Here is a 27646-nt window from a genome sequence, read left to right on the forward strand (position 1 = left end):
TATCAATGAAGAAAGAGAATCATCAATCGGCTGCCTCCTGTACTCCCCCTAATGGGGCTGAAGCCCACAACCTGGGCATATGCCCCGACTGGGGATTGAACAGTGACCTTCTGGTTCATGGGTTGACTCTCAACCACTGAGTCACACCGGTTGGGCAATGCTTATTTAATCTTGGTCATTGCCTCTGGGCACATAAAATATAAATAAGAAAACTCTGATTTAAATCAATAACAGTCAAGAAATCAGAGCAGAGCAATTCTGGAGCAGTGTGAGTAATATGGGAAAAGTTATTTTCCGAGAGACAGATTTCATCTTTGCTTAGCCTTTTCATAGAGAATACAAAAGTAAAAAATTGTCAAAATTGTTCACAGATGGCCAGGACTTTGAGAAGGTGGTAAATTCTCTATTTCCCTGAAGGAGTCTTAACCAGAACTAGAGGCTAAGTGACTCCAGTAATAAATACAAGCAGTCTAGTGAAATCCACAAAGTTCTAAATGGGAAAACTACTGTAATGTGTACTCTCCCCACCTCTCTGTATTTCTGTAGAGGTAGGGGATGGAGGACCAGGTCTCATACTTTCTGAGCTTTGTCTGCTGATATTTCTCACAGGTAGTTCATACTGGGAAACAGGGCTACCTAAGCCTTCCAAAGCCTAGCCCAACCTGGGCACTTGGTTGAATGTAGGCAACTGCGGCCAGCTTTTCCTGAAGCATCTTGCTGTAGAGAAGATGGACACTGGAAGTCAACTCTTCCTTTTCTCACTCTTAGGTAAGTTGATATTTAAAATACAAAGTTGCTACTTTCCCACAATAAGACCAAAGATACTGGGGATAGGATAATATCGGCTAAAATAAAATCAAGAAGTCAGAGGAAGTTTTGTGTGTATTTAAAATGGTTCTTATATCACACATCTTAGACAACTTCTCTCACCTTCAAGGAGACTAATAATTGGTTCATATATGAAAACAATTTCTTTCTAAATTACTTCTTAAAAGTGCCATGTTTTAAACTTAACCCTCAAATTAGAAGTAAATGGTAACTACTAGATTTTTCAACCCGTGTGCTCATGAGAGCAGAAAATGAAAAGATGATAGAGAAACAGCTTGTAAAAAAATGTTCCATCAATTGCCCTAGTTAGAAACTATTTTAGAAATAGTAATACTTCTTTAGCAAACTTATAAGGATATATTTACACTATAAACTAGTAAGTTCATTAAATGATGTGTTAAAATGTACCTAAATGTTTTGTTTATAAAACAAAACAAAACTGGAGTTAATGGGAAACTTTAGCTAGGAGTTAGAAAAAAGAAAAAAAAGAAAAAAGAAAAAAAAAAAAAAGCAACAATGCAATCCTGCTCCATGCTCCTGGGCCCATGGCAAACAATGCTTATCAATCAGGCATTCTCTTCTTAATGAGCTGGACCTGCTTTGAGAATCTTCAAAAAAAAGCTCTGAGCATCCACTTTGAATGTTTTAGAGCTGACTCTTCAGATGAAACCTGTTCCCCCCTCAGTCTAACTGCAAGCACAAGAATGCTGTCTCTACGCAACACAGTTCTAATCCTAGATCTGCCCGGAATGCTTGTTAACTATTTTGGGCAAGTTGAACATAAACACCTTAGGTTCTATTATCTATAAAATGGGGCTAATAATACTTAAGTTCCTTAAAAGTTATTGCAAAATTCAAGTAGGATACTGTAGATGAATAGGCTTTAAAAAAATAGTATGACATACCACTTCTGATGGTGACCACCTCCCCACAGCAACATGCCTCTCGCTAAGGATCTCCTCCATCCCTCTCCGGAAGAGAAGAGAAGAGAAACAGAAGCAGCAGCTCCTGGTGTAGAGTCCTAATTCCCACTGCATGGATGTGAAACACCCAGCATGCTATAGAATCTTCAGCCATGCACAAACAGTAGTTTTGTGTGTTGGCTACTCAGCCTACTGGAGAAAAAGCAAGGCTTCCATAGAATGCTGCTTCAGAAGAAAGCAGCACTAAAAGCATCCCGAGCCATTCCAATAAACACATTCTGGATTAAAAAAATAGTTATGGTAACGACTATCAATTAATACTTACCACATGTTATCTATAGATACTATTTACATGTTCTTAGCATGAATTATGGCTCCCATTTTATGGATGAGCAAATGAAGGCACCAAAAATTGAAGTACCTTCCTCCCTTCTCCCAGGTCACAAAGATAGAAAGTGGAAAGTCAGAGCTTTGCACCTCGGCAATTTATCTTAAAGAATCCCATTCTTCTGGCTAATATGCTAGCTTTCATTTTTTGCAGGCTATAGAGCACCCTAAGTTTAATCTTTACCTGACTGATGTGTACTGAGCCCTGGATGAAAATGCAAAAGGAACAGAAGGTTTTAAGTTTGCTTTAGAAAACTAAAGGACTACCCATATAATAAATGACAAGTACCAGGCAGGCAGGCAGAAGTACTGATAGAGAAATCCTACAAGGTCTGATATCTGTTGGGAGAGATCAACCTGGTGCCTGGAGATTTCTGCAGCAAGCTATCAAATGGATAAACAGCAATCCTTAGGCATCTGGAGCCTCTGAACACTGGATCCCCAAGTGGTGTTGCATAATTATACTCCTGGAAAGTTAGCTAATGAGATTTCCTTTAACCTTACTCCTTGTGTTTCTCCTTTGATCTTTAACTGAAAAGACTAATTCCCCTTGCCAAAACCAGTTTGGCTCAGTGGATGGAGCGTTGGCCTGTGGACTGGGGGGGGGCGCGCGCGCATGTACAAGGTTTGATTCTGGTCCAGGACATGTATCTTGGTTTCGGGTACATCCCCAGTGGGAGGGGTGCAGGAGGCAGCTGATCGATGTTTCTCTCTCATCAATGTTTCTAACTCTCTATCCCTCTCAATTCCTCTCTGTAAAAAAAATCAATAACAATAATAAAAAAGACTACTTCTTCCCCATCCCCCAGTTTCTAACACAAAATGTAAATGATTATAGAAATATATATTATTAACTCTCTAAAAATTTTAAATTGACTCAAAATAAATCCTTTTTGGAGTAAGGTGAGGTGTAAATGAATAAATGCTCTCAGTTCCTGTGTACCACTAAACATTAATAAGCAAGTGGAGAGTCATGTAAAAATTCTGTTCCCCCTTTAAAATCTTTTCTAGAAACCAGGCTCATGAGTACAAAAACCTGAAGACTGCTTTGACAAGTTATAAAGTCATAATGAATAATGTATCAAGAAAGATGATGAACCCTAAAAAAATCTTACAGTATACTATCATTTTATGTCCGGTTCATTCAAAAGAATTCGATTTGCTTCTATCTCCAAAGTAATTTACATTTAAAGTAGAATAAGGACTATATATAATCTTTATGTTTTCCAGATTCCTCGGCTCATCTAACATGATTTATTACTTCACAGCAAATGACTACAAGCCTGCTCTAGTTTAGCCTGCTGCTCACTGGCCATCTGCTGACTTTCCATGTGATCTTCATAGCCAGAGGCTTTTGTTCCTACTTGCATGGATGAATCAGAAGCAAGATCAGAATGTTTTATCAGTTTATTATGGTTTTGGTCAATGATAAGATTGGTTATAGCCATTGCCAAGGTGCTACTGGGGTTTTTTTTTTAGAATATACGATGCCCTAATGATAGGTGCTATTTGGCCGAGTAGAGTTTGAGGGCTGATGTGATGTAGAAGAGCACTGTACTGAGCTTGGAAACAAGGTTCTATTGTCTGCTTTTGTTAGGAGTATGGTCGAGAGCTTTGGAAACCACAAAGCACTAAGCAATACTGTTCCTACATATGTTACAATTAGGCCCGATTACAAATGAATAAAGACTTATTACAGGAATTGCTCCTTTCATGGCCAATAACAGTTTCTTAATTGGCACATCCAAAAGCCAGCTCTTAGTTCTCTTCCCAATTGACTCAATCTATTTTGTAGGTATTTCTTGTTCCAGCAGCCCATGAATGATAGGTCTTACCTAAGGTTTCATAAGGACCTTCTTTTTGTACTACATCCCATCTTATGACTTTGACTATCAATGACTCAAATCTGTAAGTTACCTTCTAGAATTTTTCTCCCCCTGGGTATCTAAAAGGTATGTCAAATTTTACATTACGTTCAAACCTGAATTCCTGACCTCTTATTTTCATAAAAATCTTACAGTATTAGAAACTAGTTATCTTTCTTAATGTAGTGATTTGGTTCCTTTTCACAGACTGCAAGTCAACTATCTTGAAGGAAGGGGATTCTATACCTCTGTGTGTGTTATGTTGCAATGGTTAATAAACTTCTAGCCCTAAGGAATTTGATTCAAAGGATAGACCGTTGGCCTATGGACTTAAGGGTCCCAAGTTTGATTTGGTCAAGGGCATATACCTTGGTTGTGGGTTTGGTCCCCAGTGATGGGTGTGCAGGAGGCAGCTGACTGATGTTTCTCTCTCATCAATGTTTCTAACTCTCTATCCCTCAACCTTCATCTCTGTAAAAAATAAATAAATAAAAATAAATAAATAAATAAAATATTTATTCATTTTTAAAAATGAAAAAATTAAAAAAAAACTTCTAGACATTGTACTTCATATATAATCTAAATATTTCTTACAGAATTTTATTTTCTCCTTCACAAAACAATTTTTGGGGCATGGTCTTAACAGTTATTTCTTTAACAGTTATTTCTTTTCTGAATAATGTGTGTGAAATATTGAAGATCACATCAGGCACTTGCCTGAAATGACAGAGCACAGACATCCTTTCCTCTGGCCCTCCAAACTAGGAGAAGCAAACACTCGTGCTTAATCAGTTTGGCTCAGTGAATAGAGTGTCAGCCATGTGTCCTGGGTTTGATTTCAGTCAAGGGTACACAACTCGACTGCAGGCTCGATTTCTGGTCCTGGCTAGGGTGCATGCAGGAGACAACCAATTGACATGTCTCCCTCACATTGGTGTTTCTCTCTGTATCTCTCCTTCCCTTCCACTCTAGAAATCAATGGGAAAATATCCTTGGATGAGGTTGGTAAAAGTGGCATTTAACAACAACAACAACAAAGTTATTCCTTTATATTCTTGAAAATGGTTCTAAATTAATAGTAAGTCCTTTTAATCTTTCCCCAGAGATGCCATCTGACGATGACTCATTTAGATTGGTATTATTCCTTATAACCTCTTCTAGCATCTTATTTTACTAAAATATAGTGCACCAGAATATAAATATTATTCAAATTCATTAATTTAAAACATAAAACAACATATCTTCCACCCCACAGGAAACCAAGAAGTAAAATCTTGCTTGTCTTAAGTTATTTCTAAAACACAATCTCAGAACCTTATCCAATACTCCCCTTTTTTGTTAAATTAACTCTCCAGACTTCTTTCCCCTTGACCCTTTATCCATACACTATTAATTATAATATGTTCATCACTTATCTGTTTAACCTTTTTATTAAAAAAACAACTCCTACCTTATTATATATTGAAAAAGACTCTAGCATCTATTCTAGTCCTGCAACTTCTAGTAGTGTGTATCAAAGAAAGCCACAATACACTGGGCCCAAATAACTACTTCTACTTTAAAAACAGCAATATACCACAGATGGTATTTTAACAGTGTGTCTTATGTAGGAAATATCTTTAAAATAACAGAAAATGTGATTGGCCATGAGTAAAAACAAAAAAATTGTTATGTTTCAATTTATTTCTTTCAAGTACTTTTAAGAATGAATAAAAACTTCTAAAGATGGCACTAAAAGGATGGCTTACCACAAACAATCTGTATGCTGGAAAATATATTAATAATTTGAAAAAAAATGACATAACTTGCAATATATAAATCACAGATAAGAGAGGAAACTTCTCATGAAACGCCACTGATTCAAATCTCCATTCTGAAAAGACAAAAAACCTTCTATAACCAGTTCTTTACCATATGGTAAATGGCATGACAACACAAGCAAAAAGCCAAGTATCTGTATCTTAATGATAAGCCTTTATTTAGCTGACTGCTCCACATATGCTGCACATCAAAAAAAGAGAATGCAAGACAGGTTAGGACATGGACTCTCCATTTGTTATTACCGAGCTATCAAACAACATCTGGTTAACAGGAATTATTATGCATAGTAAGAGGAGTTTCTAAATTTGACAACTGAAACAAGAGAAAGATTTTTAATTAGAAAGTTGCATTTAAAAAAAATAGAATCCTTACATCCAAGGATTTAGAGTTGTACAAATTCTTGATTAAGCCTCAGAGTAAGTTATCACTGGTTTGTATCTTACCAACAGAGAAAGCAATATAAAGAGTTCAAGTTGTGGTTTACTGAGCAAGTGGAGCTGAACAACTGATGGAATAATGGAACTCTGTTGTGCATCTCCCATACACAATAAAAATTAATGGAAAATATCTTTGGATGAAGTTTTTAACAACAACAAAATGATTTCTTCATATTCTTGAAAATGGTTCTAAATTAATTGTAAGTCCTTTAATCTTTCCTCATAATGCCCTCTGACTACTCCTCATTTAAGCCAATAATGAACTCGGATTTTTAGATGGCCTTTTCAATAATAGACCCTGTTGCTTTGCTCACTGCCCTCATTCTCCCCCAGGGAATAAGCAGTGCAGCTTCTGGAACACTGGAAATCACAGCACAGTCTGAATTATTCTTTTCTGAATAATCTGTGTGAAATATTGAAGATCACATCAGGCACTTGCCTGAATTGATGGAGCACAGACATCCTTTACTCTGACCCTCCAAACTAAGAGAAGCAAACACTCTTGGAGTTTTCTGAGTTATTAATTTCCAAACTTGCAGAATCAAACTGCTAGGCTGTTGTAAAATGACAATGAACAACACTCCTCATACTCAATCTTAAGGGGAGAAAAAGCTGTGAGATCGTCCAGCAGACTAAATGTAACCAGAAAGCATGCTTCTCTATGGTTTGGGGTTGGAGGAAGGGACAGGAAGTGAAAAGCCACACACTTTCTGTACCTATCAGATTTGAGAAATTGCTGGGTTCACATAGAGTTCTGTTGCAGGAGGGAAACCTGTTCTGCTGATTACCGTGCATAAAGGTGATGACATGCAGAGACTACTGAAGATAATGTTCAGTTTAAAAAAAAAATTTTTTTTAACATTCTCTTGTCCTTTATCAATTAAAACAGAACAGATAATACAATACTAGACATTTTGGGAGCTTAGAATCAAACAAAAACAAAAGCCTTATGGGAAAGATGAGGCATCCTTATTAATAACAGCCTGGGTAAATGAAGAATCTAAAAGATGAGTTACCTCTTAGGAAAGTTAGGAGGTAACTACTTTCCTAAGCTGTGTTGATGTTGTTTTTAAGTAAAAAGTAAACATGCCTTTATAACTGACAAGGAAACAGATATCAAGTGGTCAGAATTTAAAAGGCAGATACTTTAAAATGGGTGGTGGGTAGGTTTCTAAATGGTAGGTTTCTAAATAGTCTTATGAGGCAATCCCACTACCGAATTTCCTCAGGCGTGACTTGGTCTCAACCTAGCTGGTTTTCCTTTGACAGCTGAAGTAACTGAGGTTTTGGACAGAGTAAGGGATTTATCAGGGTCACAATGGTTAAGAACAGTGCTAAAAACCGACACCTTTATCACAAAGTCATCTTATTATCAAGTCTCACTATTCCTTTCTTCCTGCATGGCAATAACAATCGTCACTTCACCTATACTTTGTCTTCTTATAAAACGTGAGTTGGGATTTTCCTACCTTCTCTATATGAACAAGTGCTAAATGATAAAGGATTAAACCAGAATACCTCTGCACAAACATACACTCAAAACTGAAACAAAGAGCTGTGACCAGCAAGTAACACAATCGGTCAAAATGTCATCTATTTTCAGAAATCTGAGGGCCCACACAAACCTAAGACATTTTGTAAAATGCCTCTCTCAGATAGCAACAAAAATTTTAAAAATTCTAGGTACAAACTTTCAAAAGGAATTGTAGCTATGTATTCAGGCTCTTTATCATGCAAGTCATTAGGGTTACATATTTAACATACTTTTTTTCATCTTGCTTTTTTCTTACTGGGGAGAAGGCAGAAGAAGATTCAATTCTGTCAGGATTCTCTAAAAACATTTGTCTAATCTGTGGCCCCTTGGCTTCCTCCCTGAAGCACCACAGCCAGGGGAGGGGGCGCAGGGAACGAACAGAGCCGCCCTGTGGAGAGCTTTTCCTTTTCCTGTTAAGAACGAGGACTGGGCCGTGTACAGAGGTAACTACTTTCCTAAGCTGTGTTGATGTTGTTTTTAAGTAAAAAGTAAACATGCCTTTATAACTGACAAGGAAACAGATACCAGGTGGTCAGAATTTAAAAGGCAGATACTTTAAAATGGGTGGTGGGTAGGTTTCTAAATGGAAAAAAACGTATGTATTTCCTTTAAAGAATGCCAGTTCTTTTTCCCAGTTCCCTTTCTGGCAAGGTCTCAACCACTAAGTCAAACATAAGAAACATCAGTGATTTCCAAGTTTGTAAAAAGATTTTTTTCTTTTCTTTATGAAACTAACTTGTTGATTGTCAACCTTTATGTGAAATTGCATCGTGTTAAGTTCAGGAGACTTTCTTAAGGTCACGTAGTCAGTAACAGATGAGCAACTAACCCCAGAAGCACTCCCCACAAGTCTACCCTCCTAACCACTATACCACATAAGCTCACATCTGATTCATTTTAAGAAGTGAGCATACCTTATGATTTCAAACTTGTATATGTTCTTCAAATAATTTTTGAAATCTATCATTATAAAATAAAATGTGCCAATGAAAACTGACAATTCTATTGTTCCTAATTCATCCCTTCTCCTGACAGCCAAGAAGCAACTTCCAATACCAAGAATTAAGTGAAGACTTTAGAAGAAAGCTAATTAGTGCCTCTAAGCAAGCAAATCCTGGCAGCCACAGCTAAATTAACTGAGTTAGCATATCTCTACCTAATATGCTAATAATTGAACTACAATTAAGGATGGTGGTTCTCAATTGTATCTGCACATATTACAATCACCTGGGGAACTTAAAAAAAATACCCATGTCCTGCCCTATCCCAGACCAAAATCTTTGAATCAAAAATTAGCATTTTAAAAAAGCTTCTTATGTGATTCTAATGTGCAACCAGAGTTGAGAACCACTGTTAAATTTTCGCAGTGAATAAATTTGTCAGTTCTGATCATTTGTCATACTTGTTGGAAAAAACTGAATAGCAAAGGAATCGAGATATTTACTAAATACCTATGTTGTGAAGCAGAAGATAATATGGTCCAAAAGAAAGGTCTCCTCTATAGGAATTTATACAAGTAAGGCAATACTTCTGCCTGTGGGAGGTTAAAAAAGGCTTTTTTAAAAAATATATATTTTTATTGATATTTCACAGAGAGGAGGAAGGGAGAGAGATAGAGAGCTAAAAACGTCGATGAGAGAAACATCAACCAGCTGCCTCTTGCACACCCCCTACCGGGGATGTGCCCGCAACCAGTGTACATGCCCTTGACCGGAATCAAACCTGGGACCTTTCAGTCCGCAGACCAACGCTCTACCACTGAGCCAAACCGGTTTCGGCTTAAGGAAGGCTTTTAAGGAGGTGGTGACTTTTGAGCATTTGACATTTGAAGATGAGGAGAGACAGATACAAAAATGAAAGGCAACAAGAAATAAAAAATACATTCTCTGAAATAAAGAATATTATACAGAGTCCTAAAAACAGAATGGAAGATCACAAGAATCAAGTCAAAGATTTGGAACATAAAGAGCCAGAAGATACTCCTCTGCAGAAGCAAGAAGACAAGAGAATCCAGAAAGTTGAAGATAATGTAAGAAACCTCTGGGACAACTTCAAGTGAACCAACATCAGAATTATGGGGGTCCCAGAAGAAGAGAGTAAGATACCAAAAACATACTGAAAGAAATAGTGACAGAAAACTTTCCCCACCTGGTGAAAGAATTAGACCTATAAGTCCAGGAAGCGCACAGAACCCCAAACAAAAGGAATCCAAAGAGGACCACACCAAGACACATCATAATTGAAATTCCAAGAGCAAAAGACAAAGAGAGAATATTAAAAGCAGCAAGAGAAAAGCACATAGTTACCTAGAAAGGAGCACCTATACGATTGTCAGCTGATTTCTCAACAGAAACCATACAGGCCAGACGGGAATGGCAAGAAATATTCAAGGTGATGAATAACAAGAACCTACAGCCAAAAATACTCTATCCAGCAAAGCTATCACTCAGATCGAAGGCCAGATAAAGAGCTTCACTAATAAAAAAAAGCTAAAGGAGTTCATCACCGCCAAACCAGAATTATATGAATTGCTGAAGGGGGTTCTTTAGGAAGAGGAAGAAAATAAAGATAAAAACTATGAACAACAAATACCTAACTATCAACAAGTGAATCTAAAAACCAAGGGAATTAAAAAAAATCTGATGAACAATATTAACAGGTGAATATAATAGAATCAGAGGTATGGAAGAGGAGTGAACTGACGATTCTCAGGGAAAAGAGGAGTGGGGGGTGTGGGAAGAGACTGAACATAAACTGTGCACCTATGGATGAGGACAATGGGGGGTGGGGAAAGGGCAGATGGTGGGGTAGGAACCTGGTGGAGGGGGGGAAAATGAACTTTTGTAATAATATGAACAATAAAGGTTTATAAAAAAAAAATCTTTTCCTTCGACTTACAAACTTACCTATAATCACATATTCTTCACTTTTTTTCTTTCTGTCTCTCCTGTTCAAGCTATTCCATCTGCCTGTGACCAGGATTCCATTTCTTTGTGCCTCCTCTAGGACTCTGTTTATATATATATATATATCCCTCACCACACCAAGCTTCACATTATTTTTCTTACTGGCTCCTTCTCCACACCCTGTCAACATGCTTAAGCTTCTTATCCAAAACAAACTGTTACTGTTCAATCTCTCTGCTACCCTTATGGAGTTTCTAAAAAACAACAACTACATTTGCTATCTCTACTTCCTCCTCTTAACAGGATATAAGGGTTCATATATCCCTTCAAATTATATAAATTGTTTTCCCAAATGTGCAATTTTTTCCCTTGAGGAAAGAATGTATATCTTTATTCCTACTTTCAGTGTATAACTATATATCTCAATGTATAACCTTAGCTATAGAGGATTTGTTAATGGCATTTGACTTTACAGTCTGGAGAATTTTGGAGCATGTGTAAGTCTTCGTGTTTCAGATAAGCAGCATTTCTCAGTGCACTGAAACCATAGGAATTCTAGGTACAACCTGGTGGTTGTTCTATTATTACAAAACTTTTTGCAGTGTGGTTGACTTGTCACTCATTGAAATTAAAAACCTCCAGGTGATGCACGACATCATAAAGTGGGGCCTGAAAAACTCAACGGAAAGAAAATCAGTAAATAAGGAAACTGAAATAGTGCAGGCAATTTAGTTACTGAAATGTGATTTCACCTCCACAGAAACTGCAGGTGTTCACCAAACAGTTTGTAGTAGTTTCCTGAGTACTTGTGCTCCATAGGAATACTGACATTAAGTCTAGTGTATTTTCATACGTCCTGTCTTTTAAAAATTTTTTAAAATATTTTTTATTGATTTCAGAGAGGTAGGGAGAGGGAAAGAGAGAGAGAAACATCAATGATAAGAGAATCATTGATTGGCTGCCTCCTGCAAGCCCTCACTGGCAATCAAGTGCAACCAGGGCATGTGCCCTGACCTGGAAGCAAACCAGGACCTCCTGGTTCAATCACTGAACTACACTGGCTGGGCCATAAGTCTCCCCTTTTAAGGCAGAGTATACTTGAGCTGTACTAAAATGACAAGGAGCCAACTCTGAAACTCTATTCAAAATGGATAATGGGATAAATATACATCGGCCCAGTGCATGAATTGGTGCTGGGGAGAGGGCGATTGGTGTGAGCTGGCTAGGGGGAGGGGCTGCAGGCAGTTGGCTGGCTGGCCTTGCCCCCTGGTAGAACTCCTGGTGGAACTCTTGGTCGAGGAGACAATTTGCATCTTAGCCTTTTATTACATAGGATACATATACATATATCTTCTATAATAATAAAAGCATAATATGCAAATCTGCTGAACGACCAAACAGCAGAATGGCCGTCTGGACGACATTCCAGAAGACCACGCTATGACATGCACTGTCAAGATGAGTGTGATGCAATTGGTCAGGAGGCCCTGCCATCACCCCACGATCACCCCTGCAGAGGGGCCACCCTCTGTAGAACGATCAATCGGGGAGGGGAGGGAGGTTTCTGTGATTGATCACTGCAAAGAGGGAGGCCCAGGCTACCCAGATGGCAGCTCTGGAGAAGGTGGGCGGGGCTTCCCTCGGTGCAGCGATGGATTGCAGAGCCCCAGCCAGGTGGCGGGGCCTCCCTCTGCTGGGCAATTGATCGCGGAGCCCCAGACTGCGAGAGGGCACAGGCTGGGCTGAGGGACCGCCCCGCCCCACCCCTGAGTCCATGAATTTCATGCACCAGGCCTGTAGTATACACACACACACACACACACACATATTGTATGTGAAGTACACATATACATTCCTAACTCTGGTTTGTGGGTCATGAAAATGAGAAGGTAGGGAATGTAAAAAACAGCCAAAGAACTAAACAATATCAAGCCTCATTTTATCCTCCAGGCTTTACCATTTGCTCTAAACTTATGTAAAAATATTTAAACACTGAGTAAAATGGAAGCACTTAAATTTTGCTTACAAGAATCATATGACTTAATTGTTAACTAGGACTATCAGATTGAGAAGGGTTAGAAGCAGAAAGAATATTTAAAAAGGTGTTAAGTCTCTATAATACACAATTTAAGTGGAAGTGTTTAAAGACAATAGAGGAAAGACACACTAGGCGAATAGGAATTTGAATTTAATAAGTACTCAATACACCCGAGAATAATCTTTTTTTCCTCTTTATGACTTTCAAGTTTGCAAGACTAGTTAATACAATACGTTCAGTAAAACTAGTTAAAGGAAGAGTTTGCCTCAAGAGTGAAATTTTCCATTAGAATCAATTAATATTTGATAAGTGCTTCCAATTCAATGAACAAATACTAACAAGTAAAACATTTAAAGGATTCTCCAGAATTGGGTCTGTGATGCATCAGATAAAGATTTAGTGCCATATGTACACTCTTGGTAATTAACTGCCTTTTAACCGAGTTTCTTATTTTATCATCAGCCCACAGAAGATAAGAGAGCAAGTCCATGATAGACAAGAGAAAAGTAGTATTTGGAATAAAGTTTTTAAATCAAAGAAACATTAAAGAAAATTAAAATGTTCAATTTTATAATTATGAGTTAAAAAATAATCTCACAGTTACATCTAGCTTTGTGTTAATTTTAATAAAGATTTTACAAAATTATATTTGCAAAAAAAAAAGCAATGCTAGATTTGGTTAAAAGTGGCAATTATTTTTTAATTTTTTATTTGATTTTGAGAAAGAGATCAATTTGTTGTTCCATTAATTTATACATTCATTGGTTGATTTTTTAAAAAAATATATATTTTATTGATTTTTTACAGAGAGGAAGAGAGAGAGACAGAGTTAGAAACATTGATCAGCTGCCTCCTGCACACCCCCACTGGGGATGTGCCCACAACCAAGGTAACATAACCTTGAACAGAATCAAACCTGGGACCCCTCAGTCTGCAGGCCAACGCTCTAGCCTAGGGGTGTCGAACTCAATCAGAGAAGGGGCCAAAATCTAAAATCCAGCCTAAATCGCGGGCCAAATGGTTTACTGAACAGTCATAAACTGTCATTGTGATGGAAACGCAGTGGAGTGCAGTGATGACAGCGCGGTGCAGGCCACATTGCAAGGCCTGGCGGGACGGATTTGGCCCGCGGGCCTTGTGTTTGACACATGTGCTCTAGCCACTGAGCCAAACCCAATGGGGCCATTGATTGATTCTTGAATGTGCCCTGACCTAGGATTGACTCTACAACATTGTCGTATCAGGATAACGCTCTAATCAACTGAACTGCAAAAGTGGTAATTCTTGTTAGCCTAAATAGTCACATTCCTTAGACTAGGGGTGTCGAACTCAATCAGAGAAGGGGCCAAAATCTAAAATCCAGCCTAAATCGCGGGCCCAATGGTTTACTGAACAGTCATAAACTGTCATTGTGATGGAAACGCAGCGGAGTGCAGTTATGACAGCGCGGTGCGGGCCACATTGCAAGGCCTGGCGGGACGGATTTGGCCCGCGGGCCTTGTGTTTGACACATGTGCCTTAGACTATACCCACCCTAGAAAATATGAATCATTACAGAGACACAGGATCACTGTTCTCCCTTTCATTCATAATAGTAAGCAACTATTTTTGTTTTTCCCTGTATAATGAAATTTTACCTGTTTACCAATTCTGTGTTTAAGTCTGTGACATTAACAATAAGTTATCCAAGGCTGTCCTATCCATACATTCATTTGATTTATTTTACAAATATTAACTGAGAGCTTATGAAGTGCCAGATTGAGTGCTTGGCACCAGGGAGATAAAAGTAATCTAGGTAATGTTCTTGGCTGCATGGATGCTATCCTATGTAGCAAAAGCTTAATAACTAAGTGTCCAGTCGTCCGTTCAACCAATCAAAGTGTAATATGCTAATGATATGCTAAGACTGTTCAACCACTGGCTACACAGCATACACTGACCACCAGGGGGCAGATGCTCCAACTGGCAGGTTAGCTTGCTGCTGGGGTCAGCTGATTGGGACTGAGCTAGACAGGCCAGACACAACCTGGAGACCTCCCATGATCCCTTTCTGGCTGGCCAACCTCCTGCGCCCCTCCCTGGCTCCGAAAGTGCACCAATGAAGTCTTTTGGCCTGGCCTGCACCCTCTTGCAATCCAGGACCCCCCAGGGGATGTTAGAGAGCTGGTTTTGCCCAATCCCACAGGCCAGGCCAAGAGACCCCATTGGGGCGCCAATTCATGCACTGGGCCTCTAGTGTTTTAAAAAGACAATAGTTTCAAATTCATCTCACTGTAGATATCTTTCCTGACTTAGTACTGTTCAAACATTATCCAAACACATTTTTTTTTTTTTTGATGAGTGGAAAGTCTCTGATTCTCATGTAAAAATCTCTGTGTGTGTGTGTGTGTGTGTGTGTGTGTGAAGTACATGTATACGTCCCTAACAGTGATTTGTGGGTCATGAAAGATGAGAAGGCAGGGAAGATAAAAATCATACACATGGGGAAAAAAAAAAAAAGTCACCAGAATTAGACATTTAGGTCAAATGCTGCCCTGAATTAATTCTCCTAGGGCAGATCACTGACCTGTGGATGAGGGGTAAGAATCAATCAGAGCAAGTAATGGAACAATAATACTAATATGGATTTCCAGAAGGAGACATAAAAGGTTTGGTTCATTCACTTTTTAAGTTAAGTACAGGAGGCAAATGTTAGGAAATAACACTGACATTCAAGGTGAAAGGAAAGAAATGGGTGGAAGAAACAATGGGAAAGAAGATGGCCGACAGGGATTAGGGAAGAAAAATGAAAACCTAAATATATCTTTCTGGTTTTTTCGTGGGCCACATTCTGCCAGTCACCCTATGTCTTATGAGTAATCTCAACCTACCTAACAACTCCTGCCCCTGCTTTCAAGATGCTCAAGCCTCCACTATCCTGATAAGTCTTCTGAAGACCTGCCATGTCAGATCCAGTTATAATCCCTCTCTCCTTTCCTTTTCTGCCCACTACGTGAAAAGAATGGTCAACATTTGCCACATCTACTATTTTTACAGCTGTTTACTATAGCAGCCCTTGCAATTTACTATCATTCTAAAGAAACTGCTTTCTTCAAGGTCATCTACAATTGCCAAACCACAGCCTGTTTTCAGTCCTTCTCCATGTTGGCAGAGAATAAGGACTGCTTCTCAGAAAGATAGTTACCACCTCTCTTTTGAACCTCAAATCCACTTTGGATTCCTCGAGAGTGTTCTGGTTGTACACATACCTTCCTGAGGTACACTGTGCAGTGGAAACTGCATGCATTTTGACCTTTGACTAAGTGCTTATCTTCCCAGAGTCTGTTTCCTGCTTCTGGGAGTCAAATATGACCACAGACCTCACTGATATGGGGATCAAATAAAATAGCTTATATAGAGAATCTAGCTAAGTATTTGCACATAGTTGATGTTCAGGAAATGTCCATCTCTTCTGCTTCCTCTGTATCCTCAGGCATCCTTGGCATGGATGTGCATGTCCCACAGGTTCTATCTCATTTGACTCTTCACTTAACACCCTCTACCCCTGCCATCTCACCCATCACAATGCTTACTCCAAAATCTAGGTCTTTTATTTTTCTTACCATTCTTTAGCTCTAATTCCACATTTTAAAATTCCTACAAGGGAATCACTCAACTGGATAATCTGAACCTTACACAGAACAAAAATAGTCCCATCCTTGTAGAACAGGTATTAATTAGTTCTTCCTATTCACTTCCCTTCAGGCAACAGTATTTTTCCAGCCATCTGTCTTAAGTGTTGTGAAATCAGGGCTGACTCTCCCACACCCCTCTGCTAAACCGTATAGATCTGGAGCTACAATGTCTCTCAACATTTAACATTTAACATTACTCTGAAATCGTTTTAGTTCACTGTCTCAGTGCTCTTTGGTTAACTAGGCTATTATAGCAGAAGCTTTAAAAAAAAATCCATTTTATAAATGGTATGGACAAGAGCCAGAATATAAAGGATTAATGAAAAGCAGACAATTACTGACAACAGACTAGCTCTCCAAGAAGTTTGGCTAATGGAATAGTCTGAGGGGCTAATGAAGTTAAGAATAAAGGACAGATGTGTGCTTGCAGGCAGTAGGGAAGGAGTCAACAAAGAGCAAGAAATGACTGTTTCCTAATTAATCTCATTCATTTTCTGCCAGATATTTATTATAAATCTATAATATTCTAGGCATAATGCTAAGCTATAATGGTGAGTAAAATCAGATATGGAACCAGTCCCTAAAATCTTCAAGTTGAGTGAGGGAGACAGACATCAATAAAGTAATCATACAATTAAATGTGAAACTGAAAATAGGACAAGTGCTAGAAAAGTTAAGTGCCTGGTGTTATGAAGGTCTATTTATAAGGATATTTAATCTAGTTCAGCAAATCGGAAAAAGTTTCTTGAGGAAGAAACACTTTCTCAACTTCTGAAAGATGAAGATAAATTAGAGGAAATGGGAAAGAAAAAACATTTTGGACAGAGGGAACAACCTGTGTATTATGGCGAGAAAGAGTATGATGAGAAAGACTGAAAGAAGGTACAAGTGGCAGGAATGGGGAGAACATGATAGGGTGATGTGAGATGAGACTGAAGAAGGGGCTGGACCACACAGGGCCACAATGGCAGCCTCTGAAGGAACCAGTACAAGGCAGAGGACAGGAGCATATTTGCCTCCAGATCTCTGGAAGACTGATCTTCCTAAAGCACAGGCTGCATGATGGTACCCTCTGCTCAAAACTTAATGACTCACTGTCCACTGAAATAAGTTTAAAGTATCCATCTCTACAACAGACCCAACTTCCCAACCACTCTTTCCAATTATCTTGTACTTTTACTACAGCTCTTCTTTTTTTTATGCTATAGGTACCCCCTAGAACAGCGGTTGCCAACCTGTTGACAACCTCTGCCCTACAATGCCCCATCTTTTCATTTCTGTTTTTTAAAACCCAATCTATCTTTTGGGCCCATCACAAATGCTACTTCTGTGCAACCTCCTTTTGATGTTCCTAGTCAAGATCTTTGCTTCTTTGAACTCCTACCACAGTTTGTGCTTCTTTTTGCCATTTAATACATTCAACTTTTTTATTGTAGTTACCTGTCCACTAATTGATTTCTCCTTTTCTCAATCTCCAGCAGGCTGTAAGTGTTTAAAGGCAAGGGCTTTGTTTAACCTTTATATCACCCACAGTGCCTAGGTCACAGTCTTACACACAGCAGCTGTGCTAAAAACATTTGCTGGCTATTTTTTGAGTGAGATTTCTATGTATTTGAAACGTTGCCACTGTCATGTAGAGGACAGCTTCTACACTGATTTATAGTTATGATGCTACAGCAAAGTGTGAGCCTCATTTCCTTTTTTGGTATACATGGGCACTACTTATGATGGTTTTCACGGCATGATATTAAAGAAAGAAAAAATAATCCAAATAAACTCTTTAGAAGAAAAACCAGCGCTGCAAGTAAGGTACTTATTAATCTGTTAGTTAACAATTCGATGATATTATTTCAGAGAAGAAACTCAAGTTACTCTACCATACCTAGTTAACAGAAGATGTATTAATGAATTTTTGGGATATTTTCATCAATAAGAAAAAAAGTAGGAAGCCAAAAAGGAAAACGTCATTTTAGAATTATTTAAAAAATTTCCTTAAATGTGATCTGAACACAGAATCAAAAACTCACATAAATAGCTTTCAAGACATTTCTATTCATTGATAGATTTATTTCTAGAATAAAATATAAAAATAATGTGGAATAGAGAAAAAAGGTTCATGATTGTGGTGAGAATTCTATAAGCAAAATATTTCAAAGAATATTTTCACATTAAAAGATCAACTTACATATTTCATTTTGCTCTTCACCACTTTAGTATAATGCTGATGTACTAAACCACCCAGCCTCCTTCTGCATCTAGGGAAGATTCCCCATCTTTGATGTAAAGAGCAATATAATGTCATCTAAGTCTGTACAAAGAGATAAAGAAATCTTGGGGGTATTCTCCCCATTTATTTAATGAGTATTCGGTAGCACTTCCTCAGAGAGTGACTAACTATATTATCCCATGCATATCTTGGTCAAGCTTAATAACTAAGGTACCTAACAAAGCAGTAATACTCAGGCAGTCTCACCATGGCTCTCTATCAGCAAAATCCAATTGTTTCCCATGCTAACTGTTCCTCTGCCTTGCCTCTTTCAGTAGCCGTGGACATTATTGAAAGCTCCTTACTTATAACATCTCAAAGTTGAATTTATACTGCCAAGTTGATATAACATGGGTTTAGTTCAACCCCTCATTTTGCCAACAAGAAAAATAAAGCACAGTGAGGTTAAGAAATTTGTGCAAGGCTACACTGCTAGTACTGCTAGTACAAGGCAAAAAACAGGATATTACACAGAATACGACTGAATTTAGGGTTTTTGCATAGCTAAGGTGGTTACTGGGGTTAGGGAATTACATCTAATAAAAATATAATGCTCGATAAAAATTATTTGTATAAATTTAAATTGCTCTTAATTTTATCGTAGGCACAAACCTAAAGTCCCCAAATTTGAAAACCAAGAGGCATGTGAGGCTATTACTATTAAAAACTTCTAAGAAAAATAAAGTAGACAAGAACATACCACAAAGAAATATGCCATTATGGGCTTTCTATTTTAGAACTATTATGTAGAATATTGAGATAAAAACTTTGATTATAAAAGACTATGGATAGCCAAATAAAATAAAATGCTTTTGTTATAACAGATGGTTTATATCCTGATCATATTTGCATTTAATGCTTTAGGATTACCTATTAATAAGGAAGCAGGGATGCTTTCCATTGATATTTCTAATTCAAAAGAAACAAGTTCTTTGTAACTCACTTTGTAGTGATATATTTACACACAGGTTTGTTTAAAGGGCTGGGCTGTGGTGACTTTAAAACTTTATATCTAAATCCTGTTTGTGACAGATCTATAGAGGAGCTTTGTAGATGAGTGTTGGAAAGCTTTTTGTCATAACTGTTGTTGTGTAACAATTTTCTCAGAATAGTGGCTCTAGCTTTTTTCCCTACGCTCTAAGATTGAAAGCATGCTCACAGTCTTACAGGGCAGAACACTGATGCTGAGGAGAATAGTGCCCATAAGGCTCATGCTTCTTGGCTGCCCTGCCCTGTCCCATCCTCTCAGTGAGCTCAGTCAGGATGTGAAGATGTCATGGTAGACATGGAAGCTGACTTCATAGGTCAAGGCTGTGACTTGCAAGGGCAAGTGCTACTTACTGACACAGTGCTGCCGTCACTGCTGCTGGGATGAACAGTGGGAGAGCACATGTTTTGGCTGAGGATTCTTGGGAACTTTAATATGTATTGTGGCCAGAAGTTAAAAACAAAACACCTAACATTACAAAATTATAAAAAATATGGGGAATTCTGAGGGGGGGAAAGTAAATAGCTATTATTTTTTCTTGAGAAAATATTTGGATTCCCACATAGCCTTGGTGGCTGAGGGCAAATTCTCAACAATGAATATAGGGAGTTTGAAAATAATCTAAGTATTGCTTAATCCTCAATAATAAACTTTACAATGAAAAAAGTACGTGATAGTGTATACCATAAGATAAATCCAAGATTTACACAAGCAAGAAAAGCAAACAATAAAGGAATGGTATGGATAAGGAGGAATCCAAAATAAATACCACTAGTTACGGTTCAGACATTTAACTTATATGGTCTCATTTCGACACTATTATCTTTATTTCGGTATGTGTGGAGGTGCTCACAGGTACTCATTTTGCATGTGTAATAGAAATTTCTAGAACATAAGAATTTGTTATTATAAGCCCATGAAAGTCTAAAATCAATTTGAATAGATATTTAAATTAGAAAAAAATTGCAAATATAAACCTCTATGACTAGTGGGTATGAGGCAAGAAGTGATGACAGTGGAAATTAAAAACAGTGCAGCCACTGTGGAAAACAGTCTAACACTTCCTCAAATGGTTAAACACAGAGTTACCATATGACCCCGTATTTCTGAAAACATATGTTTATACAAAAACTTGTACCAAAATATTCATAACACTCAAAAGGTAGAAACAACCCAAATGACCATCAACCAATAAATCAAATGCTGTATTACCCATAAAATGGAATATTAGTCAGTCATAAAAAGAAATGAAGTACTGTTATATACTACAATATAAAAGAACCTTGAAAACATGATGCCAAGGGAAAGAAGCCAAAAACAAAACACCACAAATTATGATTCCATCTACATGAACTGTTCAAACAGGTAAATCTATTCACAGATCAGTGGTTTCCAGAGGATTCAGGAAGGGGAAATTGGGACTAAGCTAATACATCTGAGGTATTTTTAAAAAAATATATTTTATTGATTTTTTACAGAGAGGAGGAGAGAGGGATAGAGAGCCAGAAATGTCGATGAGAGAGAAACATCGGCCAGCTGCCTCTTGCACACCCCCTACCGGGGATGTGCCTGCAACCAATGTACATGCCCTTGACCGGAATCGAACCGGGACCTTTCAGTCCGCAGACCAACGCTCTACCACTGAGCCAAACCGGTTTCAGCCTGAGGTATCTTTTTAGGGTAATAGAAATGTTCTGGTTTCAGAGTATGGTCATAGTTGTATATATAGTATACTGAATATATACTAAAAACCAATGGATTGAATATTTTATTTTGCTATATGAATTATATCTCAATAAAAATTCACTTAAATATAAAAAAATTCATAATTATAAGGCAACATAAAATTTCTTCCCAATGATCTTCTATTATGATTTCAAATACTCAGAACTAAATAGGGATGTTAAGAGAAAGGCCTTGGAATACTTTTGAGAACCAATAAATTTCTAAGGAACCATCTCTTCATATTTCATTGTGTGCTCACACATTTTTCCAAGGATATTAGTGATGGGTGGGGGGGTGCTATAAAAAACAATATGCTGAGGCAAAAAGCCTTAGTCCCATCTTTCCATTCATGCCTGTACCCTAGGGAAGCATCTCTCCCGAGTGCCTATCTGGATGATGGTTACCTAAAGTGGCTGCCCATGTCCAGGGAAGGCTTTGTTTAGTGATCATGGTTAAGTTGAGCTTGTTTAAATACCATTTCCCAGGACTAACATGCTACTCCCTGAATGACTGGAATACTCAAAGCTTTTACGGGGAATAAACTATTGCATGGTCTCTGCCTAGGAAGTGGGCCACAGTTCATTGGAAGCAGACAGTTCACATAAATAAAATGAAAGCAGACATTTCTGAAGATGATCTTGAAAGCTTTCCATTAGAGAACATCAAGGTCATAAAACTAGGAATAGCATGTATCTATGTTTGACTATCAAAAGTCACTCTCTACCCTCTATTCTTTCTAAAACAAAGTATTAATCTCCTTCATTAGATAACCAAATCATTTCCATGGAACATAACATGTACCTCTCTCCCTGGCTACCCAGTAAGAGACATTAAAAAAAAAAAAATCTTTATTGTTGAAAGTATTATAGATGTCCCTTCCCACCACCACCTTTGACTCCCTCCAGCTTACCTCTCCCCCCTCCCCAGGCCTTCCCCTATTGTTTGTGCATGGGTTATGCATATATGCAAGTAAGTTCTTTGGTTAATCTCTTCTAGCACCCCTTGCTCCTTCCCTCTTTTTTTTTTTTTTTTTTTTTAATATATTTTATTGATTTTTTTACAGAGAGGAGAGAGGGATAGACAGCTAGAAACGTCGATGAGAGAGAAACATCGACCAGCTGCCTCTTGCACACCCCGTACAGGGGATGTGCCTGAAATCCAGGTACATTGACCGGAATCGAATCTGGGACCTTTCAGTCTGCAGACTGACCCTCGACCACTGAGCCAAACTGGTTTCGGCTGCTCCTTCCCTCTTAAACGTGTCAGTCTGTTGCATGTTCAATGGCTCTGGATATGTTTTGTTCCTGTTTATTTTGTTGATTAGATTTCACATATAGGTGAGATCATGTAATAATACTTGTCTTTCTCTGACTTATTTTGATTAACATAATACTTTCCAGGTTCTCCTTGCTGTCTCAAAAGGTAAGAGATCCTTCTTTTTTACAGTTGCATAGTAATCCACTAAGAGACATTTGATACTTCTATCTACAATTAACCATAGATCATCAAAATACAAAGTAGTGGCCTATTTACATAGGTTCCATATAAACTTGGGTGGAAAAGTTACATTTTTAAATACAAGAAGTCAGGGGCTGGGAGGAGGGGAGTAAAGGAGAGAGAAATGGAGATATCTGTAATACTATCAATAATAGAGAATATTTAAAAAATATAAGAAGTCTTTGAGGAAACCGATTCCCATTTCTGGTATGTGGACTGCACATAAAGAAAGTCAGGCTTGGTCTACTTGCTTCTCCATATACTTCTCCATTGGCTTCTCATTGGCTGTCAGCCTTGGCCTGAACCTCTCTCTAGACTTCTCAGCTTTAAGTCAACACCTGCATAGTCCCCTCTTGTGTTACAGGCTCAAGTATAATGACAAAGATCAAAGAAGACTGGGAAGACTAAGAGCAAAGGGAATATATATATATATGTGTGTGTATATATGACTATGAAAAGACCTAATAATATGTGGAAAAACCAGATTCAGCTTTGTATTATTTCAACATATAGTATGTCAGAATCAAGTGTGATCAAGTTCAATTAAGATATAAAATTACTACTATAATCAAGTGCTTATGCAGTAAATATCAAGTTGGTGTATTGCACTTGTAATCAATTATTTTTTAAAATATATTTTATTGATATTTTTACAGAGAGGAAGGGAGAAGGACAGAGAGTTAGAAACATCGATGAGAGAGAAACATCGATCAGCTGCCGCCTGCATACTCACTACCGGGTATGTGCCCACAACCAAGGTACATGCCCTTGACCAGAACTGAACCTGGGACCCTTGAGTCCTTAGGCCAGTGCTCTATCCACTGAGCCAAACCAGTTAGAACTGTAATCAATTATTTAAAAAAAACACACAACAAATTAAAACTGGATCAATTATCGCTATATCTATATATAGACCCTAATATACAAAAAGACCGAACTATGGAACAACCAAACAACTGGTCACTATGATGTGCACTGACCACTGGGGGCGTGCACAGAACATGACAGGCTGCAGTGGGATGGTGGAGCAGGTGAGCAGAGGTGTCAGACCAAGGCAGGGTGCTAGTCACTGTCATTGGGGCGAGGCTCTGGAGGTTAATAAAAATTCTTTGCTCTCACATGCCATGGTCCTGCCCAGCACTCGCACCTGCTGCTGGTGCCAGCCCCATTTGCCCCTGCTGCCAGCACTGGAGCCACCACTTACACCCACTGCCAGAACCGGCCCCAATTGCTCCACGCTGTTAGGGGGACTACAATGGGAGGGACTGGGTGGGGGCAAGGAGGATGGGCCGAGATCTGCCTCTGTGCCCACCACAGCCTTGTGGCCCACAGTTCCTTTCAAAGTGCATGAATTCGTGCACTGGACTGATAGTTATATATATTCTTCTATGCATAAGGAATTCTTAAGAATCTTTGCTAACTATAACATTAAACAAAAATTAGAGAATTTAAGGGACATTTTTTCCTTTACTACTGATAAATAAATGTACACTGCTTCCCTATGTTATTGGTAACTATTTAGGATTTGAATACATAGTATAAATATAAAAAAATGTTACAGTTCCACTGGCTATTCAAATCCCATGAAAGTAAATGAAGTGGGAATGGGTCATAATGTCTTTTTATAGCTACATTTCATTGAGTGTGCAAAGATCAAGTATATCAATTTGATCAATTTCTTCCTTAGATTTTATGGATATAACATTTTCATCAGTATATACTGATAAATTACACATTGTAGTTAAAATTTTTTAAAATGTTCATACATCTGTTAAAACACAAGGGAAGTAACCAGAAAAATATGATTAGCTATAGAAACGCCTCTTACTTTTTTTTGTTTTGTTAATCCTCACCTGAGGATACTTTTTCATTGATTTTTAGAGAGTGGAAAGGAGGGGGAGAGACAAAGAGAGAAAAGCATCAATGTGAGAGAGACACATCAATTGGTCTGCAACCAACGTATGTGCCCTTGACCGAAATTGAACTTGCAAACCCTGTAGTCCACAGACTGATGCTCTGTCCACTGAGCCCAACTGCCTGGGCCTTATTTACTTTCAAAATGCAAATGTGAAAACTCAAGACCCAGCTTTCTTTCTTTCTTCTGGACTATTATGTTTTGCTAAAAATGTTTACTCCCCCCCCGCCACCGCTGCCCGATAAGAGACTTCAGCCAGTATAGCAACATATTAATAAAATTATATGAGTGTATCCAAGGAAGGGTAAAGGTAGGCTTACAGTTGTTCTTATGGAACATAATACTATACTATATAATAACTTATATAATAAAAGGCTAATATGCAAACTGACTGAACGGTGGAACAATGGGTTGCTATGATGTGCACTGACCACCAGGGAGCAGACACTCAACACAGGAGCTGCCCCCTGTGGTCAGTGCGCTCCCACAGGGGAACTGCTGCTCATCCAGAAGTCGGGCTCATGGCTGGAGACACAGTGGCAGTGGCTAAGGATGTCCAACTGACGGCTTAGGGCCACTCAGGAGTGGGCCTAAGCCATCAGTTGGACATGCCCTAGGACTTTCGAACTGCAAGAGGGTGCAGGCTGGGCTGAGGGATCCCCCTAAAGCCCGAATTTTGTGAACTCCAGGCCTCTAGTAATCTATACTAATAAAAAGGTAATATGCTAATTAGATCAATCATCTTCTGGACGACCTTCCTGACAAAGCCGGAACTGGGAGAAGCTGCCTGCCCCGCAGTCATGGGCACCAGTGGCTGTGGTTGTGGCCCAGGAGAGGGAGAAGCCACCTGGCCCGTGGTCCCGGGCGCCAGCAGCCAACCCGGGCAAAGCCGCCCTCCCATGTGGCTGTGGCTGTGGCTGGCCCAGGCAGAGCTGGCCCAGGTCCTGGGTACCTATGACCAGCCAGAGGGAGGGAAGGCCCTGGGTGTCTACGGCCAGCTGGGGGAGGGGATCCTGGGTCCTGGGTGCAGGGCCAAGGCAGAGGCAGTTAGGGACGATCTGGCCAGCAGAGGTAGTTAGGGGCAATCAAGCAGGCAAGCAGAGGGGTTAGGGTGGTCAGGCAGTCAAGCAGGTAAGCGGTTAGGAGCCAGCAGTCACAGATTGTGAGAGGGTGCAGGCTGGGCTAAGGAACCCCCAACCCCATTCATGAATTTCATGCACCGGGCCTCTAGTCTCTCTATATAAAAGCCTAAGTGACCATTGTGACCGAATGACCAGAGTGACTGGTTGACCAGTCACTATGATGCACACTGACCACCAGGGCGCAGACGCTAAATGCAAGAACTGCTCCCTGGTGGTCAGTGTGCTCCCACAGCCAACCTCCATGGCCTTCCCCTCCCCCGGGCCTGCCAACCTCCCGCAGCCCCTCCCCCACTGTTGGTCAACCTCCTGCGCCTTCCCCCCTTGGCCAACATCCTAGAGCCCCTCCCCCCGCCAACTTTCTGCAGCCCCCATGGCCCTGATCGCCAGCCAGGTGAGGGATCCCACCCGTGCACAAATTTGTGCTCTGGGCCTCTAGTTAATAAATAATAATACAACCATAAACTGTTTTATGATTTCATAACTATAAGCCTACTTTTGTCCCATCCTGTGTGTACCCTTTTCTAAGCTCTCGTGAGAAATTTTGAAAACAGCTTTCATGTATTAAACAAATACTAGTAATAAAAAAAAACTTTGCAATTTTCATATATAAAAAAGTACCATTGTTATAATATGGAACAATTATACTCATTTCAGTGACTACAATTGCCATTCAAAATCTTTATCCTAGCTATAAAGACTTTTAAATATATATTTAATATAAACTCCAGAAATGTCTACAGATAATGACTAAAAAAAAAAAAATCCATTGAAAGTTTAAGAGTAGATGTGAAGGTTTTCCAAATCATAAGCTAATTATTTTTAAAAAGGATAATCCTATGTATGCCTATGTTTAATCTTAGTGGTGATAAGCTAAAAGGCTGAATGCTGGGTTACTATTCCACAAATATGTATGAGTGTATCACTCTCTTTCTCTGTATGTGTATGTCTCTTTGGGTGTCTAAAATCTCCCTACTTTCCACTGTGTTTAAGGCTCTTCATGCAATGCTGGCCCTTATGCCTGCTTTTTATCTCCCCAATGAAGTGCTTTCTTAATTGTAAACTGTAAGTGGGAAGAAAGAGGGGTACCAGTATAAAGTATAATTATACTTTATAGAAGTCAATAGGATTAGTTTTAACAAGATACAATAGATATGTATTTTAATTTTATTCCCATTTCATATAGTAATATTTATTCTAAAAGGGTGATAAAAGGACAAGCTGAGAATGAAAGGGGTTTCAGTTGAGCCATACATTCTCTGGGGGGTAGGGGAAGAGCAGGGGGAGAGAAATATGAAAAGCCAAAGGGGACTTTCTGAGAAAAGAGGAAATAAGAAATAAAATAATATGGGGACAGGAGATAGAAGTCTTAGAAGATGACAACCAAAGCATAAGGAGATTTAGCTAATGAAGATATAGAATGCAAATGCAGAATAGGAAGGATCAATAATAACTTATAATGAGGGCCTATAGTGAAAGTTAGAATTATGAGAAAAGATTTGAAAGACAAAAACTAAGAAAGTGGCATCTGACTTGGTATCTATAGTGACTGAAGATTAAAAAAAAAAAAAAGATATAAAGGGTCCTAACTATAAAGTAGTTTAGTTGTATAGGTATCAAAAAAACCAAGGACTAAAAGAAGATGGGTAGCCGAAACCAGTTTGGCTCAGTGGTAGAGCGTTGGTCTGTGGACTGAAGAGTCC

General features: G+C 38.8%; 1 protein-coding gene across 11 annotated transcripts in view; it reads right to left on the reverse strand.

Moving 5' to 3' along the window:
* RPAP2 (RNA polymerase II associated protein 2) overlaps positions 1-27646 on the reverse strand; it is a 96923-nt gene that overhangs the window by 12303 nt on the left and 56974 nt on the right. The gene's annotated exons all lie outside the window — the stretch shown is intronic.

The sequence above is a fragment of the Pipistrellus kuhlii genome, unplaced genomic scaffold (genome assembly GCF_014108245.1).
Source record: "Pipistrellus kuhlii isolate mPipKuh1 unplaced genomic scaffold, mPipKuh1.p scaffold_m20_p_2, whole genome shotgun sequence".
NCBI lineage: Eukaryota > Metazoa > Chordata > Mammalia > Chiroptera > Vespertilionidae > Pipistrellus > Pipistrellus kuhlii.